At 32.5% G+C, this 22,146-nt stretch overlaps 1 protein-coding gene across 2 annotated transcripts in view; it reads right to left on the reverse strand.

Annotated features, from left to right (window-relative positions):
• Window positions 1–22,146, reverse strand: part of LOC142337860 (uncharacterized) — a 52,754-nt gene that overhangs the window by 22,944 nt on the left and 7,664 nt on the right. The window contains exon 1 of one of the 2 annotated variants that reach the window (XM_075387454.1): window positions 3,603–4,696. The exons of the other annotated variant lie outside the window; for it this stretch is intronic. The gene's annotated coding sequence lies outside the window, so the exon portion shown is untranslated. Of the gene's footprint in view, window positions 1–3,602; window positions 4,697–22,146 lie in introns of those variants that run through there. 2 annotated transcript variants of the gene reach the window in all.

Raw genomic sequence — 22,146 nt, forward strand, 5'->3', positions numbered from 1 at the left:
GATATCTTCTGGACTCAAGCTCTGATCACAATATCCTGTTTTTATGTAGTCCAGACTAGATAAATTCAATTGCAGATATAACAGGTGTTCAATCGAACGGGGGCCTGATCAGACGCCAATTGGGTTTTGGACCTAGGCCTGGATAGTCACACCTTAAACAGATGGAAGGTTGCCTTTTCTGATTGGTCGTTTGTCTGTTCTAACAACATGATTTGGCAAAAAGTTATTTTGACAAAAGGTAACAAATAAAAAGTTTGCAAGCAAGACCTCTAGAAAAATATTTTTTTTGTTACAAATATGCCGGAAGTTTTTAAGACGGCTGTATGTCAATCGATAGTGCGAAGTGACCGCGTTTCTATTGAAATTTGCAATCAAGTGTTTAAAAACCTGAAATTTCAATTTATTAAAAAATAAACAACACGATCAGTTCCCTATTGTGAGAAAAATGAAAGCATCGTAAAATTTTTTGTTTAAAGCAACAGCTTGTAAAGGTTTTTTAAGAGCTTCAACATCATTGAATGATTGTTTATAGGCCCCTGAACTTGTTTATTGCATTAAACACTATCTTTAACAGCACATAAGACCGTAACTGCGGAGTAAATTATCCATATAGGACGTCTTTAATCTTTTAGAACTCAAAGTTTGAGCAACAAGGAATTGAAATCTAATGTTTCGGCGCTCGGTGGCGTTTTCGAACCCTCGTGTCAATTTGTGTGTTTTTATGTAGAACGATACTAGGTAAAAGAAAGAGCACTTGAGCTCTCGGTTGTTGAAACTATACTCTAACAGAAGATAACTTATTTGATTTGAAATGGACGGCATCTCATTGTTAAAAAATTTAAATTTTATTAAAAAAACTAAAAAGATCTTTTGTTGGTTTAACAAGAGCCAAACCCGTGTCAATGTACCTAAAAACTTGCACAAAAATGTACAACAACAATGCACAAAAAAGTAGATAAACTTTAGAACTTATGTAGAAATAACAAACAATCTTTGCATCTTTATAAAATTAATAAATCACATAAACTTACATAGGCATCAACCATTTCGTTTTCAATTTTCAACTTTTTTTAGAAACTGCGTCGAATACGATGCTCAAGTACATTCTGAAAAATTGGTTTTAGGTAAGTTCAATTTTGTTTAAAAGACACTGGAATACGCCTTTTTGAGTAATTTCGGGCGCTGTTCTGTACTTCGTATCGAAGTTCTCAATCGATGCTCTCATTTCTTAATGTGAATTTGAAAAAAAACATTCAATCCATTGAATTTGATACATAGCTGAAACAAAAAACCATTTTCCGATGCGAGGCCTTATTTACTTTGATCTCTGTTTTTAAGGGATAAGAAGCTAACTGGGTAAGGCTTCTATTTTTGAAAGTGGAAGGGTCCAATTAGTAGTGAATATACAAAAGGGGTAGTGAATAGGCAGCAAAACGAAAGTGTTAAATGCACCTCAATTTTTGGCTTTCTCGCAAATCTCCGCCAAATTACTTATTGGAGCATTTTTTGAAAAAAAATCTCAAATCCAAATGTTTCACAGACAATTTTTTTCTCTCAGAGGAAAAATCATTTTAAGGCACGTTTTTTGGCGCTTCAGGTAGATACATCTCTTACAGGATTAGCCAGCTAAATAGTAACTAGAATTTTTCCCTTGAATGAGTGATTCACTTGAGCCCACGAGCAACTAATTCTAATGAAACGTACCGCAAAGGTTTGTTTATCTTTCGTTTTAAATTGGTTTTTTCGATAAAAACAGAGATTTAAGACTGTAAAAACAGCAACAATGAGACCAAGAAGACAGATTTTTAGAAGAGGCATCGATTAGTGGGTTACAAACAAAAGGACTGTTGTATAGGTTACTTAACTTTTTCTGATTTCTCGCATTTGCCCGCCAAATTGTTTTGACGCTAATTTTCTTCAAATATCTCGTTACCCAGTATCTGTATCTTTATTATTTCTCAGTTAAAATATATTTCAAAATTATTGAATTAAATTTTGGGTTAGTATACTATAGAAAACATAAGAACTGAACATATTGAAAAACTAGATATAAAAACATAATAATGTTTTTAAATTGGTCATCTTATTCTTGATATTCTAGAAAAAAATTACAAAATTACTGCTGCTGCGTTGTAAAAAATAAACATAAATTAAGTTTTTGATCATCTATTTATTCCCAAAAAAAAAATTGGTAAATGTGACATTTTCTGAATGGCAATTTTTATATCTAAAGAGTCATTTTCTTGTCGTGTTTGACTAAAAATAAGATTTGATGATCTCAAAATGTGTCAAAAGTTATTTATCAATGTTTCCGAGGAAAAAAATATGCAAAACCATGAAAATTTCAACTTCTTCAAAAAGTTTCCGATTTTTCTCTAGTGTTTCCTCACACCAAATGGTCAAGGTTCTTGTCATGTTTGTATTATCAAAATTTTCAACAGTTCAAAAATTAGTGCGTCAAAAAAACAAATATTTTAATTTTTGATATTCATTTTTTTCTAATTTTCATCAAAATTTGTCGACCACTCACTCAAGTGGTAATAGAGATGGCAATAATTTAGTAATTATCAAAAAATTTACTTCTCGAGCAATTTTTGGGTTGAAACATTTCGCAATAAAAAGCATTTATTGCGAATAAACACTCCAGCGGTCGGTTCGGTTTTCATACAGCTATGTTATTTCTACTTAGAATCACCTTATCGAGCAAAGTGCTTCCGTGGTTTCACACTGAGGAATCATAAATAGTTGCTTGGCGTCGTTTTGAGCAGTTTTGGTACTTCGAGAAAAAAATATTTAATGACACTATGAATTTGGTAAACCAGTTTGTATCACGCTACAAATGTCTAAAAAAATGATTGACTAAAAGTCGGGCGAGTTAACCTCAAACGACCGGAGAACGGTTGGCCTCGGTAGCAGCCAGCTGGGTGAAGAACCGCGTTAGGGGGGGGGGTCAAGCGTTGAGGAGAGGAGAGGGGTCAGCTGAAAGAGGTGGGCTGAGGTTGGGAGAGGCCAACGAGGCGGGTTAAAATTGCCAGCTGGATGAGGTGGGCGTTTTGGATGGGGCGGGCTGTCTGACGGGGGTCAAACTTTTAAAATTAGGAACCGCCCTTCACAACTTGAAATTGTCTCCTCAAAAGAAACTGGTGAAAGCATACTTAGAGACTAGTAAGGCGTACGGCTCTAAGAGAGCAGCTCTGGCAAAAATGCCCTCGAGGCGCTGCCTGTTTATCCCGTTTATGAGGACGAAAAGTCAAATGGGTCAGACAAAAACTCGCTCACACAAAAAATTCCATCAAAGAGAGCACAGGATTAATATAATTGCTACAAACTTGTTCTTGGTTTTTTTTTCATTTGTGTCGTTTTGTTTGAATCAAGTAAAAGTTAAAAAAACGTTTTGGAAATATGTTTGCAATCAGTAGATATTTATTTTTATGGCTGAGGGAAGAAATTCAACGACAATTAAATATAAACTAGAAAAATTGTTCTCATCAAATGTATGTTTTTTTTTGATATTTTGAAACTTTGTACGGTTGCAATACAAAACAATAACTCAAAATCGGGAGCACTAAATTCAATTTTAACCTTTCGAATTTCAAGATTACCTGTTGAGTTGAAACTTTGCAGTTTATAACCAGGTGACATAAGCAAGTTAGTATAAACTAAACGGAAGTTGAAGTTCGCTCAAGCGAAATAACGGAAATTAAGGTAGCCTTAGGGACCTACAAGTACGTAATTCAAGGCAGAGGGAAAAGGAAAGGAATAAACGCAACTAATAGCTTTGAAGAGAGGCGCCGAGTTCGAATAACATAGTAACTTTTGGCTTAACAGCAAATTGTTTTGGCATTTTTGGCACCAATTACTGGACTTTGTTGAGCTAAAGGCGGATTGTAGAATTCCGCTCGGGAAGAACGGAAAATCAAGTCCACCACAGCGGGAGCAACCAGAAATTGTATCCAGAAATTTATCCAGAACTTATCCCTCCAGAATTAAGTGAGGGGTTGGACAAGTCTGGCTGTATCTGAACTGTGTAGATCTATTAATACAACGTTTTAGCCTAGAGAGGTAGCCAAATATTAAACTCAAATTTATAACCAATTTATAACCAGTTTATAATAAACGTGGTTGACCACGGGGGAAACGACAGCACTGCTTCGTATTATTATAAAAAGTAAAATAAGTCTGATAATATCTAATCGTGTATTTTTTTATATTTTGTCTTTAGACTTCAATAATTTTGGCATGCTTTTATCAACGAACGAATCGCTGAAGCTTTAAAAGAACATAGTTGTACATATAGTAGTGTGTATAAATGTAACTGCGCAGTTTCTAATAAGGATTAAATTTTGCTGAACGGGAGGAAATTAAGGAATTCGGTTTGAATTGTTGAACAGTTTGCTAAACATCAAACAAATTGGAAATGTAATTTAAGAAACTCTTTCTTACCAATTTCTTAACACCAATTTAAGCAGATTTTTGTGTGAGTTTGTTTCAAAGAATATCCAAGAAATTTAGGGGAAAATTTATTCAACGAACTTGATTCAAATTTCTCAGAGAAATGCTATAATTTGCTGACTAAATATTAGCGAAATCCCGAACGAAATAAAAGGACTGAAATTTAGAGTATTTGTGTTACACAGACCGCTAAAGCAAAACTTGTCAGTTTTTATTTATGTTGAAAACACGAAGTTATGCGCTACAGTGTTAAAGCCATATTCAGGTTTGAGATTTGTTCGGGGGGGGGGGGGGTAGTTGGGTTGGTTTCGGAGTGAAGTTTGCAGAAAGTTCTGGCCAAATTATAATGGAATTCGGCCGGAATCCAGCTATTTCATGCTTAGTTTCGCAGACTTATAACAGTGAGGGCTGGGGATAATGAAATTTAAAAGTGGTAGCGGAGGTTTTGAAAGTATCAACAGTTGTTGAGATAATAATAGAAAACAGGACGAAGTGTAGTTGTGTTTCCCCTCAGTTGGGGTTGTCTATAAATAGGATTGAATGTTGAAGGGTCCTCGAATTGAAAACAGGTAAAGGGGATAACAAAACAAAACTGTAATTACACCAGCGAATTCTCACTTTCATGGCAATATTACGAACTTTCTTGAACTCAAATCGTAAAACCTTTATTTAACAGGAACACGAAATTATTACAACTGACTCATAAAATTTGTCTTATTTCCAGCATTAACAAAATCTCCCCTCGGGTCATTACATGTTGGGTGCTCGTAATTTATGTTCTGGGACCAGTTATGAGCACATTAAAACACTGGAAGCTGATCTAAAATGCTAAATGGCCACTCAGAAATCAAAAGCAAACAGTTAAAAGTTGAATTTTGTTTTATTTCACCCTTTTGAAATTTAATCCGAGCATCAATTGCACTTTTACGCCCCATAAACTTCAATTTAAAGCCAGCAAGCTAGATAAAAAGCAATACTGTTCTCAAACTATCAAAGTTTTACGGTTTTTTTCTGTGAAAGTTGCCAATTAGTAGTAACCAAAAACGCCTTCGTGTACAGCGATTTCGTTTCACTATACCAGGAACACCCTAAAATTTAGTTAAACTTAACTGAACTCTGATTACGTAACTGTCGGTTCAGGTGAATTTCAGTTGTCCGTATATCTGGAAGTCACCTGAAATAGTGTTCCGTTAAATATCAAACAGAAAATTTTCCTGGTTTCATTATTGGAAGGGAGGAACTTTGTTCATAAGAGCGCATCGCAGAGACAAAATCAACGTTGTTCAAATGCTAAAAATTGGAGGAATTTTGACTGGTGCCTTCCCGTAACAAAACTGAAGGCATCATTTTTCCAAATCATTACCGATCATTACAAAAATTTTATACGAGGATTACTAGTAACATACAGTAAAACAAACTGTAAAACAAAACAGTATTACCTATACAGTAAAACAACACGTATAGCTATCTATATGAAATAATAAATTGTTTTCAAGCAAGTTAGCATTTCTGTACAAACAAGGTGGCGCAGAACCACCACTTAATTGATAGGTCATCAAAAAGAACGATGGTCCTAGTCAATTGATGAGAGTGTAAGTACTAAGAGACTTAAAAAAAGACAGATACAGATAGTCAGATGATTAAAAAGCAAGAGATTGAAACATTAATAAGCTTAACACATTACTGAAACTAATTGTTGGTTATTGCTATCGTAGTTGTCTCTAAAATTATAATGATAACGTTTCATTTCGTTGATGTTACAAAATTTGTACTTTTGAAAAAAATGGAGGTTGAATTTCAAGATGAAGTTCAGAATTTTTCTTATTCTTACTCCTAGTCGGTTAGGGCTAAACCCACTAATCACGTCTGCGTTTTCTATCTGCCAGGATTTTATATTTTTGACTTAATTGACTAAATTTCTCTTTCCACCATAAAGTTTTCTAGATTACTTATTTCGCATTCAAATCAAAGTAGCTTTCCCAATTTTCTCAACCAATTCAAATATGTGCGAATTTTTCGTCGAATTTTTTTGGTCGAATTGATGTCTTGCCAATAGTTCCATTGCTAAAGCCAAAGCTTAGTTTTTGTTGTACTTTAACTTTAAAGTATCCAAGAAGCAGGGTAGTTGTGAGTTGATAAAATTGATCTTAACTTATAAAATGAACCAAAAATTTTGTACAGTTTCCAACAAAATTAAAAAAAATGCCAATTTAAATAGAGTTTGTCATTAATTTATACTCCTAAATAACTTAGAGACGCTTTCTGATTGATCGCTCTATTCTTGATTATTATCTCTAGTCGAAAAACTTTACAAATTGCTTTCAATTTCATTAGATTACTTTTTCTAAATTGAAAGTAATTTTTTTGCCAAAAAACTGGGCAATAATGACCTCGTGCCTTTTTTACTTAAACACTTATTTTGCTTCACAACAGCGTCAACAGTGGTGAACTCGAGTCAAAATTCCGATTCGATTTCAATTGAAATTTCACGCAAGGTTATCTGTCACTCAAATAACATTTCAGTAAATATAATACAGGCCCTCTCGTCCCTAAGTTTTTTAGGTTTCCCAAGAGCAAGCTGCGTTCAAGGGTGCTAAATGCTTTCTTCATATCCGTGAATTTACATCCGTTTTCCCAGGCCTGTCTGATGACCTCGTGAAAACTTTTCAATTCGTCAGTGGTTCTCTTTTTGAGTCGAAATCTAATTTCATTTTTATTAAGCAAAACAACATACTCTGGAATTTGGTCATCTGTTTACAAGGGATTCCCTCTATAATTTTCCCGATCGTGATAGAAAAATCCATTTGGTTGTCAGCTTTTCTTTGCGTCGTCAGCTTTTCCACCCTTATGTATTTGAATTATTGCTGCTTTTTGAAACATTCTGGGAATGTTCAATTTTCCAAAAACTCATCGACCGAAACGTCAATTTAGGACCTATAGCTTAAACTCTTCTTTTAAGATGTTGTTAGTAAGTCCATTAAAATCAGCGCTAGACTTGTTTTTCAAACAATTAGAGGCTATTGACTTTTCGATTTCATTCGTTTGAGTCAAAAACATGCTAGTTAACTTTGTTCCTCTTAATTTACAGGGTGAATTAACTTTTTGGACAAAATTTTCCCAATTGCGGTTAAGGATTTTTGAAAAGCTTTCAGTCTGCTGATAGGCTTTTTTGTTTATTTCAGCTCAACCTTTACTTCTGCAAAAAGCTGCCAGAATTATTCTTTGTGTTTTTTTTGCAAAGATTTTTGAAACAATTTCTTTTTGTTTTCTCTTTCCTTGTTTTGCTGCTTATTTCTGATTTTGTTGAACTTTTTATTGTTTTCAGTTTTTTGGTCTCTCATTTAAATTTGGTATAAAAGCTGTTTTTTACTGTTAAATTTGCTATAATGTAGTCAATCCAATTTAGGATTTTTATGTCTTTTGGTCTTTTTAATGGAATGTAATTGTTAAATTCTGCAAGGATAGCTTCCAGGTATTTTTCGAAATCATGAGGACATAATAACAAAATTATGCAATCAGAGGACATAATTTGGACAGAACAGTGATCACTTTTTCCATCTTGTTTTTAAATTGTACTGTTTTCGAGAAGTGAACTACACCAATGTTAGTTCTCGACCTAGCTGTTTTTCTTTCATATCCAACGTATGACGTTTTGGTTAAGTTGTAAAACCTAGGAGTCTCTTTTTATTTTGTAGTGATGATGTTTTTGTTACTATGGTCAAAAATAAAATGGCCGCAAACAATGTGCAGTTGTCCGGTTCCGGAGTTAGTTCTTTGAGTATTTTTGAAAAAGTTTTTGATATTTCATTGATAGTAGTAATCGCTTTGATATAGACCACCGATAAACAAAATTTGCCAAATTTTGATTTGATTTTCACGGTTAAAATTTGAATAAAATTAGTAAATTGATACCACTAATCTTTTATTATATTTGTTTGCGGTTCATCCCTCCTTACAAAGGTCCTGACCCTCCCCATTAACAGGTATTGAAGCTGCTTGTAGCTATATCCTGGTTGCCAACAACACTTCAAAATTTTAAAAAAATTGCAATTGGCTTTGATGTTTTGCAGGACAATTTTTTTGTTCTCATACTTTGAAGTTTTGTTTTCATCAAAATGCTCAACTTTTGCTTTATCAAAATTTCAAATGCAATAAAAAAAAAGAAGATCTAAAAAAATTCCAATAAAGTTATAGTGAAAACATGAATGATCAGGGATTAAGGAAATCTTCAAGAATGGCATAGAAAAACCTAAAAACATCGAATCAATGGTTTTCCATTTTCAACTTAATTCACCTCCTGAGTTGCGGATGTCGCCAACTTTCAAGTTCTTATGCAAGCTAGTTTTTTTAATGGCCAATGATTTTGGCAGACGTGTATACATATGTCGCAAGATTTATGTTGTCATTGAATTTTGAGGTTTGTATCTCTTTTATAACTGATTTTTTCCTTCTCGCTGGGCCTTTTTCAAGCAGGAAGCCTTTTTTTTCCTACGTAAAGAACGAATCATTTTGTTTTTTCCTATTACGCTCTGCTGAGAACATTTTGAGCGAAAAATGACAACGAGAATTTGCTAAGAAAAACGTTAAAACGAATGGAAATATACGTTTAATGCCCTTCCCATCCCACCTTGATGCAAAAATAGCAAGACAAGAATTGATAAAAAATATTCCAAAAAATGTTCGTATCACTCTAGTACTTCAACTGTTCGGGGGTTAATATGAAATCTACTGCAAAATATTATGAAACAGTCAGAACAATACTCTTCAGTTTCTACTGTCTACAAATCAAACTATGGAAGTAGTTGCTCTTTTGCTTCGTGTTATCACGTGAAAACTTTATAAACCGTTTTCATTCAAGAGCTTTTCCGTTTCTTCTACAATTTTCTGTTTGTTTCTTCGACTGTTGTGCAAAACTGGACTTTGGACAATTTCAAGTCGCTCACGTAATTGGCTGCACTAAAAGATCTTTGCTTCTTCATTGCACCACAAACATTATTTTTGTCATTAACATAAACAAACTTAGAAAACGCCGAGTCTGGGCATCTTTTGGCTTGACTGCTGTGCCAGGTAGTATATGACATGCATTAAATCTATTTTCATACAGTTTGATATTCAAGAAAATTTGTAAAAAATTCCAAGTGTTTCTGAACAATTTTTGCTTTCTCATGTGTCAAGGAATAGATTGTAGATTAAAAGACATTCTTTGCTTGTGTATCGGTCTTGAGCTCTCAGCAGTCGTTTCTTTCAACCTGCTTTATTCGAGATCAAGATTTTTTCCTGTTGTTCGTTCGTGTCTATTAAGCATTAAACTACTTTCCATGGTTCATCTAATTTTTGAAATAAAATGTGCATTAATTAACCTGCTCAAAACCTCATATCTGCTGCGGTACTCAAAAAATGGCTGAGAGTTACCTTGCCATCTATACTGTTGCTTTTCCTCCTCAATAATTGTTTAATGCTCTTCAAATTATAACGCAAAGGGTAAGTGTTCCCGAATAAAAGAATTTATTCAACTTTCATCTGAAAAAAAAGCTGTGCTTCAAAAAAAATCACTGGTTTTACTTAAAAGATAAGCGAGAACTAATCTTCCAGACAATTCCAAAAATTTGTGATCACATTGCGCAAAACAAAAAAGACACTAGAGTTTCTGTTACCATATATTTGTTCCCGAAAAAACTTGTGCAGGGACTATTCTTTATATTTCATAAAAACACTTAGTTTTTTGTTCCTCACTAAGTTTTAGAACTTTAGAAATTTTGACAAAAAATGGTTTCTATAGTGATTGACAAAAACTGCCTTGTATAAGGCACTACTAGATAATCTTGATAATCATTATTTAAAACGCCAGCAGTATGCATATAAAATACTTATGCCATATTTCAAACGCTGTCAACCTGTTAAAAACGTGTAAAATTTATGTTTTCACTGTTCCTGTTAGTGATTGAAAGGCTTTCATCGTTGGTATTTTTCCACTGACTTGAATGACGAGTAAGATTTATCTCGCTGACCTAGACAGGTCAAAAAAGGGAGTTCTGCGACTCAATTTGAGGAGCTATGGTGTAATCATTTAGATGTCCGACAGATTGTTGTGGCATGAAACAGAGGAAAAACGCAAATCAATGGTATATGTAGACGAAGAGTTTCAGTAATGTGCGTTTGCACATAAAGTCCCCACCCCGCTCATCCGCAGTTTTTGCATGAATGTCTACCAAATGAGCAATAAACTCCAAAACACAAGTAATTTTTCAAAATAAATTGTGATTGAAGAAAAAATCACCTCCAACGCAAATAACTCAGTGGAATAAAAAATGCCGTATTAGATGTTTGTGATCAGCCGTTATTAAGAAAGCAAATCAAGACGAACAACAAGATCAAACAACAATAACAACAAACACTATATACATCCAAAGCTTTATGTCCAGTTTTTTGAAAAAAGAAACTTATTAACAAGATCAAAAAGCGTCAGAGAAAACTGGAATTAAACAAAATAATTTTTACTTCACAAGACAAATATGGGACCACTCCATAATAAGGCTCAGTAACATTTAGACAAACAGAACAAAAAAAACAGCAAGTTGAAAGTTTGGCTTATATTTATAAAAACAATTAATTTCAAAGTAATGAAAAACATTAGATAGCAATTGAAAACATCCAATATGTCTATGATCACATACGCTTCTATGAGAGGGCATTAAGATCTCTCATCAATCATTTTCTATGCCGTTACAAAAAGAACAACAAACAGGGACAACAAACAAAAATTCAATAAAAGCTTGCGAGAAAACGCTGTCGCGCTTCATAACGCTTTCCGAAAACTGAATTGTCTCCTGGAGCTGAAACATTAAAATTCGCGAATCGTAGGAACTTTGAAATGACTCTTTTCTCATCTCAAATTATATAGCATAATAATACTATAAAAGTTATCATCTGCCCTGGTTGTTAATATATTGTTATGTCAGATTTCCGACATATTTTTGTGGCATGAAACAGCAAAAAAACTGCAAATCAATGGTACATGTAGAAAAAAAAGACCAGATCTTAAAGATCAGGAAATTCGTTTCCAGAAATATTCTGATGATTGAAAAAAAATTCACGTTGTTTTCTGTTACAAAACGAATAAGGAAGTTCAAAACCAATAAAATATAACAGTTTTAAAGGAAGAGTTTTTCTTGATTGTGTACAAAAGTGTTCTTTCAACCGCTTGATATTTGACGACACTAATTAGTTCATTGACGTGATTAAACATTTGTTGATAAAGAATATTGCACAAAAACCCATTTTTGCGAAGAAGATAAAGCCTGGTTTCTAAATACGGTGTCATTTTTTGCAAAAATTTTCCCAAATTTTTGTGGTAGTCAATAAGTTCAATAATAATGTTGAAGTGCTTTTTTCTTTATATCTGATATCAAATTTGCTTTGACTGTGAATAAAACTGTCAGTTCATTGAAAATAATTTCATTATAAGCAACTATATTAGAATTGATCTTCCCCAAACATATATTTCCCTTAATGAGATGGCATATCGCACAAATTATGATCCAAGTGGTTTGAAAAATAATCAAATTCTACGGTTTTTAAACAATTTTGCATGAATTATACGAACGTTGTACGATTTTAGAAACTTGTTTTATTTGTATTTTAAACAAAATTGCTAGACTGTTGATGATATGGATTACTATCCACATTTATCAGATTGTGGTAACTTTCAAAGCAGACAGTAAACTTATATAGTTATTTTTTACCAATTTGATATTGCATTGATGATGAGGTGGTCTCAAAACATATATTTTCTAACTTTGAAATGAAATTAAAAAAAATTGTTGGCATATTTTTTAACTCAAAAGTTTTCTTTTGTAGCTTGTGTGGAAACTGTTTTAACAAATTTGTCCATTAAAAACGCATATAGAAAAAGAATGAACGTTACAAGATTAATTTAGTTTTTTTTTCATTATAAAAGAAAAAAAGAAAGTGTGTTCATACCGTAAAAAAGTTAAAGCAGAGCAAAGACACCATTTATTCCAATATCTATCGAAAAACTTCAAATAACTGACAGAAATCTGTCCATAATAAGTCAAATAGTTTGTATATAAACAGAGGCATCAAACTTGTACTCGTTTACAAATTTTCTTGGCCTGAGAACTGCTCATCAAGAAAGCGTTTTATTGTTTCAATTTAAAAAATGTTGGCTAAAAAGTAAAAAATGAAGTAAAAGAAAAACGACAACCAAATTTTGCTTTTGCCTCGGGAAAGAATTTTTCTGTGCAAAGGAATGTGTAGAGCCTTAGTTATGGCAGATGTAGGAGTTTTTATATTGGCCCCATTTTGGCTTTTTCGCCAGGAATTCGCCAAAATGGCTCTCTGGTTGTAATTTGAACTGCACGTAAATGCAAAACTTTGGAAAACATATTAACTAAAAAAACAAGCCATGGCATTAAAATAATTTTTAAGTCAATGCGTTAAAAAAAATTTGTACGTTAAAATAAATATTATAATGAATTTTGAACGGTACAAGGAGGCTCGGTAATGTGCGTCCGCACATAAAGTTCCGACCCCGCTCATCCCGGTTTTTGGTATAATTAACAATCAGATGAGGCACAGATAGAAAACCCCCAAAAATTCAAGTATTTTTTCAAAAAAATATACATTAACAAAAAGATGGCGTCCAACTCAAATGACTAAGCGGAGTAAAAAATACCTAATTAGATTGATGAGATCAACCATTATTAAGAAAGCTTGTCAAGACGAACAACAAAATCAAACACCAATAACAACAAACATTAGTTTCTTCCAAAACTTTATGTTCATTTAAAAAAGTTATTAATCCGGTCAAAAAAGCGTCAGATAAAACTAAAACAAAACAAAATAACTTGTACTTCACTAGAAAAGATATGAGACCACTCCAAAATAAGTCTCGGGAACGATTATACAAAAAAATTAAAAGAACAGCAAAGTTAAAATAATTGGCTTATTTTTTTAAAGACAATTAAATTCAAAAAAATGAAAACCATTGGATAGCAATTGAAAACATCCAACAAGTTTTTAAACACATACATCTCTATAGGATGTCATTGAGACCTGTCATTGTTCAATTTCTCATGCGGTTGCAAAAGAACCAAATTTTGCTCCTCAAAATATATTCAATTGAGCCTCTCTCGAACGCCAAAAATGTGGTATGCGGCCTCTCATTAACGAAAATTAGTAATAAAGAGAAAAAAGAGAAAAAGACCAAACTAGGCAGTAATTTTGTATTTTTTGGAAACAATTATTTTCGAAGTCATGAAAGCCATTAGCTACAAAATGAAATAGTTAAATAAGTTTATTCGTCCAAAGGAAGCGCTTGAGACCTGAATTCAGAATATGTCTCACCTCTACAAAAAGAACGTCAAACCTAGACAAGAAGAAAAAACTAATTTTGTGGAAATTTTTTTTGCGAAAAACCCTGTAAATTCATAACAAACGGTAACCCTAGAAGCCAGTAAACTGATAACAAATTCTTTTTGAAAAACTAGAAGTTGCACACTTGCCCCTTAGTTTTACGGCTAAAATTTCTTATGTGCCCTGTCATCAACGAGTATAGGTAACATATAGACAGAAAAGAACGAAAAGGCAATGTTAAAAAGGTTTTTTTTATTTTTGAAAACAATTGTTTTCAAAGTCATGAAAGCCATTCAGCTATCTACTCAAAAAACAGGCTCAATTAGCTATATACACAGAATATAGGCATATTTATTCCTTCAAAAAACCAACCGAACGAGTCATTATTTACGAAATTTCATACGACTAAAAAGACAAAGTAAAAAAGACAGTTAAAGACCAACTTAAAAATTTCATTTAATCTCTTCGAGATAAGGGCGTCGAAGCCATTAAATCAATAATCTATGCTATTCAAGACTTTCATGTGTTCAATTATGTCTTATTTTGAACGCTAATAATGTAATATGTGAACTGGCAATATTGTGATAATGTAATAAAATGAGAAAAAACTTAGTTTTACGGCTAAAATTTCTTATGTGTCCTGTAATTAACGAGTATAGGTAACATATAGACAGAAAAGAACGAAAAGGCAATGTTAAAAAGGATTTTTTTATTTTTGAAAACAATTGTTTTCAAAGTCATGAAAGCCATTCAGCTATCTACTCAAAAAATAGGCTCAATTAGCTATATACACAGAATATAGGCATATTTATTCCTTCAAAAAACCAACCGAACGAGTCATTATTTACGAAATTTCATACGACTAAAAAGACAAAGTAAAAAAGACAGTTAAAGACCAACTTAAAAATTTCATTTAATCTCTTCGAGATAAGGGCGTCGAAGCCATTAAATCAATAATCTATGCTATTCAAGACTTTCATGTGTTCAATTATGTCTTATTTTGAACGCTAATAATGTAATATGTGAACTGGCAATATTGTGATAATGTAACAAAATGAGAAAAAACTTGAAAAATGCGTCAATGACTAAAAATTTTGTGAATTCTAAGCCAGAAAATTATAATTTAACGTGTAAAACCGCCAAAAAAATTAATCTGATTTCTGTAGAAATATAAGGAAGAAGCAATCTTTCTTTTCTGACACTAAGCTACAAGTAGATAAAACTGAAAGAAAAATAGTGGTAAAGTTCAATAAGCAATTGTTTAATAAAAATGAAACATTTTTAAAAGTGAAAACGACCATAATCTTTCAAGTAAGGAAACTATATAGATTATTTTGAAACGGGTTCTGAATTCGATCGGAAATTTCAACAGTGAGCTTTGATTTGTATTGTTCTGTTCTTTAATTAACATAAAAAAGATCGAAAATTTTTTTAAAAAAGGACCGACTGATTACTAGCCGAATTAGTTTTGGTTGTAATAGTCCAAGGTTGGACCAAAATCAGCCTTGCTATTCCCGTTTGTCCACTAAGAATACTCAATTGTTTTGAATATTATGGATCTAGATAAATTGTTAGTTATAAGAGCAAAGATTAATTCTGCGTTTTTGATAATCATAGAGTAAAGTTAGCAAAAAATGGCAAAATAATAACTCCAGACTACTCTCAATGGAAATAGAAATACAATTGGCTCTATTTGTAGTTTACAAAGATTGTGTTAGTTGTTTTTGGATGGTACTTTTGGCAAAAATTTAATCAGTGTGATCCAAAGAAGCTTATTTCGGGCAATTTTTGATGAAAAAGGCTGAATTTGAAAACATTTAGCCAAAATTTTAGCCAAAAAGTTATATCGAAATAGTAAAAAATACTATTTTGTCTTTAAAAATAAAATCAAAAGTACTATTTACTATTCTTAACAAATTTTACATATTTTTAGCAAAATTGACAGGCAAGAATTCCGGAAAATGTGAATACAAATAAAGCAAGGTGGTATAATATTCGCAAAAATTTATACCCCATTAACTCGCTCTAGAAAACAAAATTCAAAAAAATCTCTTTCATTCCATACTCTACGCTGAACAGGCTTTTTAATGATACAACTTCTGGTAATTCTCGATCTGCCAAAATTGTCTGAACAAAAAAACCCATTTGAGTGTATAGTTCCTCCCCCCTCAACAGGGATCGGAACAATAATGAATTTTCCCGTTAACATATATCCAAAGAAAAAATCAGTTTATTCAAAGAATAAAAAATTTCTGAGAAAATCAAAGCGACTGGCCAGCAAAAGTCATAATTTTCAAATTAATTTCTTACATTTCCTTCGGTTTAATTTTCAACGGATTTCAATCCTTTTGATCAGATTTGCACTGTAATTTTTCAGTCGGCCGAGCTGCTCGGAGAAACAATTTCATTCGATCTCATCTAATAGCTGATCATCGTCAAAACATTTTTCCTGTCTGGAAAAAAACTGAAATGAACTAAAGTCTAAAAAAACAGAAATGTGATCATCTCGTGAAAAAAGGCAATATTTACAGAACTCTTAATAAATATGGAAAAATCCACGGTAGTTTTGACCACTAGAAAAGATCTTTTTTCTGTGTTTGAACCATTGAAATTTTTAAACAGCTGTATTTTAAAAATTCAAAACTTATTTGATGTAGATATGAGTACATAGGTCTTTGCATAGAACCTTTCTCTATTGCTGGAAGAAGGCACAAAAATTTTGTTTTATCAACCCAGTCAGAAAAAAATCAAGTCCGTTCTCTCTGGGAAACTGATAAACAATGGATGTTATACGCAACAACTACTTATAAAGTTTCGCCACCTGGCATCCACGGAAACAACCGAGAACAAATTAATCTTCAAATTTAACTTAATTTTATAATCAGGTTCAAACAGTTTTTTAATTTAAATGAAAAGCTGATTATTAATAAAATCTCCAAGGAGGGCTCGAAAAATTGCCATATGTATGGAAACTGATGTATTAAAACTGAAATTTTGACTTCATTAGGAATTTCGTGTTTTTTAACACTTTCAATATTATCTGAAATCTTTATATCCCACAAAAGGGGAAGAACAAGAGTTTATATGGGTCGCAAAGAAATCATCAACTGTAATATACAATAAGTACCGAAATTGTACATTTTTCCCAATTCGAAAAAAGCGCAACATCTGCAAAACTTTCAATATATACAAGAATTCAACGCAGGCTTGCTTCACTATTGCAAAACTCGTTCTGCAGCTCTTAACCACTCGCCCGTTTAAAACAGCTCGCTAATTTACTACAAGTTTTTTTGGGAGCAATTTTAATCTTTAAGCACATTATTATTTGCCTAAAAGCAAGATTCTTGACGTCTAAAATTTATTATATATGGCTTAAGATCAAAGTAGAGCATATATGTTTTGTTGCAACAGCTTTGATGCTTGTCTATTGGTTGCTTTTGATCTTTTCACATGAGCTTCAGCTTAGAATGACAAGTGACAAAAATGGACATTGAGCCATAAGACAGGCTATTGTTTCAAGATAACTCTTAAAATTTCTATTTGCTCCCGAATTTGAATCTGGGAAAAACATGAAGTGAGTCATGTGTTTGACAGCTTTGTCCTAAGCTATAAAAGGCGGAGAACAATTGGGACATATTTTAATGATGTTTTTCTGTGGGAGAAATATTTTGTTCGATCCATAAGTTGCGTGTGTATAAGCTGCAAATATATTGTTTGTACTAGATAGTAAATGTCATAAAATAGATGCCAATGTCTATGGTGGTCTTGCTAGTAAACCTCGCATTCAAAATGTATTAATTAGAGAAAAAGCGAGATTAGTACCGTTGAGAATCATACTAACGGCGATTGTTGCATATACTCACACTTCAGTGCAACGACAAAAATAAACGTTCCTCGAAAAGCAAAAATTGACCTGCCTAATCGAACTTTGAACGACAATCCAACTAATTTTGAGACAACGTAGGCAAACTATTACAGCCAAAGTTAGAAAATGCCAATTTTTTGACAACCAACTTAAAAAATTGAAATGCAAGAAACGTAAATCTGAAAGACAGAAACATAAGGTTAGCTCCCCCATACTTTTGACAGAGTACAAAATTTATATGAATTCGTACAGAAAAGTCATAAAGAAAAGAAAGCGTTCTTTCACAGCAATAAAATCAATTATTTGAATGAAACGACAACGAAGGAACGATTGCCACGAGTCAACAAACTTAATTCTGGAAATACTAGAATTCTACTTTCTTTTGCTTCAAATGATTGCTTAGCAGAATCATTTAAAGATTTCTTAATTGACAAAGACGCAAAAACTCTGAACAGTTTAAACGTTGACCTGAATTGCCCTGCCGAACATTGTCAGTTTCAGTTAACGGATTTTACTTAATTTGATCTAAAAATTTTGCGAGGGGTGGAACTTAGTCTTTCAAATGAATCGTCTTTCAATGATATGTAGTCACCTATTAATAAGTCTCTTACCACTGGGGTTTTTCCAAGTCGGTTCAAACATGCGGTTGTCAAGCCAAAACTCAAGAAAGAGTCTTTGAATTTGGAAATAATTATTAATTATAGACCTCTCAGCAACTTGCCTTTCTTTTAGAATGTTCTTAATTACACAAATTACATCTTACTTGGAGGAAAACTAATCATTGAGTATAATGCAGTCAACCTACTGAACGTCCTCTGTAAAAACTAGTATGGACATATGTAATGCAACTAACCGTTAGCATGGCTAGTTTTGGACCAATCTTGGACTGTTACAATCCAAAAAATAATTCGGATTTTAATCAGTCGGTCGTTTTTTTAATTTAAATTAGTCGATCTTTTTTATTTTAATTAAAGAACAGAACGCGTGTTCTTCCAATTTTTCTACTGAATTCAAATTTGGTCTTCTGCGGTTTTACGAGTTAAGATATGGTTTTCTGACTTCAATACTACTAGATTTCACACTTAAAAAAATTTTATGTATTTGCCCATTTTTCACGTTTTCTAGTTTTTTCACAATATCACAATACTGACAATTCACAGATCACAATATTGGCATTCAAAATAAAGCACCATTGAAAATTTTAAAATCTTTAAAGGCATAGATTATGGTTTAACGGCTTGGACACTACTTTCTCGTAGAAATTATTTGAATTTTTTAAGTTTTGTGTTTAACTGTCGTCTTAAATTGTATTTTTAGTCGTATAAATTTTCCTGAAACATGAAAATTTTCACTGTCTTTTTATGGCATCAAAGATGAGTTAAGGTTCTGATATAAGTAGATAGATGATGGCTTTCCTGACTTTGAAAAGCAATTGTTGTCCAAAATAAATGTAAAAACTTTTTAACTTCGCAATTTTGTACCTCTTATTGTCTATTTGTTACCCAGTTTCGTTAATTACAAGTAAAATATGACAATCCTCGGGTCAAGGAGAGGTGTTAGAAGGGATTGGTGTCACAAAATCTTAAGTGTTTGGAGAATTCCTCATGACTTTACTGGCTTCGACACGGGTTTTTCGTAAGAAAAAGTAAATTAGTTTTTGGTTTTTGTCATAATTGAGAATCTTTTTGTAGGCATAAGACACATTCTGGATAATTGCAGTTCCCAAAGGCTCCTTGTGGACGAATAAAGGAACCTATTTATTTTTTCACTTTGTAATTAATGGCTTTCATGAAATTAGAAATAATTTTTTTTTCGAAAAAAAGCAATTATCACTTAGTTTTGACATTTTTTTCTTTTCTGTCTACTTGTTACCTAGTTTCATTAATGACAAGTCACAAATTACATTATTGGTGTCTGAAAAAGGTGCAATCGAACAAATATAGAGGGCCAAAGCATAGCTTTACCGCTTCGAAAGCGTTTTCTGGCAAGTGTTAATTGATTTTTTGTTTGTTGTCTATTTTTTGTTCTTTCTGTAACCGCATAAAAAAATGAATACCGACAGGTCGTAATGCTTTTCTATAGAAACATTGGCAATCGTAAACTTATGGGGTATTTTAGTTGACTTCTAATGGCTTTCATTACTTTGAAACTAATTGTTTTTAAAAAAAAAACTAGCGATTTTTTCAACTTTACTGTTTTTGTTCTTTTCTGTCTAATTGTTCCCAAGCCTTATTATGTACTGGTCCCTAATCTTTTCTGTTGAATTACAAGTTGTTTTGTTTGGTTTCAGTTTCATCTGACTCTATTTTGACTTTTTTTTAAGTTATGTTTTTTTAACGAACAAAGTTTTTTGATGTAATTAGTGTTTGTTGTTGTTCTTTCATTTTGCTGTACGTCTTGACTCGCTTTCTTGATATTAGCAAGTCTCATCAATCTAATGCCTCATTTTTTACTCCACTGAGTTATTTGCTTTGGAGGCTATTTTTTCGTTCATACACCAATTTTGTTTTGAAAGTACTTGAATTTTTGGGTTTTTCTATCTGTTCCTCATTTGGTAGACAACTATGCCAAAATTGTGGATGAGCGGGGTCGGAACTTTATGTGCAATCGCACATTGCCGAGCCTCCTTGTCATGACTAAATTGAAAAATTCATATGAAAAAAAATTGTTCCTCAAAAAGCAAAATTTGACCAGCCTAATCGAACTTTGGACGACAATCCAACTAATTTTGAGATAGCGTAGGCAAACTATGACCATAGTAAATCCAGATATACGAGTAGAAGTTATTCCAACATGACTGGGCAATATCCTGAATTATTTCCAGCAAAATTATTATCAGATTTAGGACTCATGAGATCACTAATTGTTAACATAACTTCAAGTAATTGAATTCCTTTGAAGATGTTCATTAAATTGCAAAATGTACATTATTGTGCAAATTGTACATTTTGAGGCTTTTGTGGACATCAGCGATAAAACATCGATTAACCTTAAATTAACTCCTCGAAATTTTTGTTTAATTACTTAAGATAAAATTTACACGCCAATTTTCCTCAAGAGCCATCTTATCGACAAAAGTTAGGTAGCAATTGGTGTCCGTACAAAACAGTCCAGTCCCAAACAAAACAGTTCCAAATTGCAAAATATTCCCAGTTAAACCAGTCCCAGGCAAAATATTCCAGTGAAAGCAGACAAAATAGTCTAGAATGAAAATGGAATCGATTGTAAATATAATGAACAAACAATTAAGAAACAATCTACAAGTTAAGCTTCTGAATGCTTTGTTTTTAAATAATATGAATAAGGACAATAACAAAAGTTTTTCAAAATAAATATTTGGTAAAATCTTTAATGTAATCAGCTTAATATTTGTTCAACGACATACAATTATATGAATAATCTATGTAGTTTTTTGTTAATCGGTGTACATATGTTTAACTCTATATTTATTTCAGACTATTTTGTCTGGGTCTGTTTTTTCTGTCCACCTGACAATTTTTCTTCTTAATCCGCGACTTTTAGTGGAATTTAGGGTTTTGTTTAATTATTCTAATTGATGCCTAGGAGAAATGAAAAACTCAAATAGTGGCGATTTCGAGGAATTTGAGGAAATGGAGGAATTCGAGAAATTTGAGGAGCCAAAGTCTTTTTGCAACTTAATGTTTACAAAAGGGTAGTCAGGAATCGTCCCATCATATCTAACAAAAGAAAGCCAATGGTAACTTACGTTTAATTAAACTAAACAGAAATAAATCTGGTTGTTTGATGAAAGATGGCATAAGTATCATGAAATTGATTATACCTTTATTGCATTAGAGCGATTCATAAAAGGTTCAAAAATAATTTTAAAGAGTAGGAAAAACATTTCTTAATGGAAAATATGCAATTTTTAACTACAAAATCTGTCTACAGAACAAAAATCAAGAACCTAGCCCATTATTTATTAAAACCCACAACAAGTGAAAGTACTGAACAGTAAAGTATTTTCAATTTCAATGTATCAGGCTCAACTTCATTTTCACTCCCGATTTAACTAACCACCAATATTTTAATATCATGGCTTCCGAGTCGGGACGAAAAGTCAATCTTACAAGATCTTGCAAGATTAACTTTTTCTTGCAAGAATTAATTTTGTTTTGCAACATGTTGCAAGATTAACTTTTTCTTGCAAGAATTTATTTTGTCTTGCAACATCTTGCAAGATTAACTTTTGGTCTCGTCTACGGTTTCCACTCCTACATTATTTAAACCCATCACAATACCTTTTCCTCCTTCTTTTTGTGTCCTCAATTTTGAATATTTATTGTACCGATTATACAAAGAGTCAAAGAATCAGAGAGGTGAGTTAATCGGGCATGACACCAGATAAAAGTGTGTAATTTGTTATTTTCGAGGCTGCAGAATCTGTTTTTTTCTCCATCAGAATTTACTTAGAGCCAGCGGATGGTTTGAAT

The sequence above is a fragment of the Convolutriloba macropyga genome, chromosome 4, assembly GCF_964194025.1.
Source record: "Convolutriloba macropyga chromosome 4, txConMacr16.3, whole genome shotgun sequence".
NCBI classification, from domain to species: Eukaryota; Metazoa; Xenacoelomorpha; order Acoela; family Convolutidae; genus Convolutriloba; species Convolutriloba macropyga.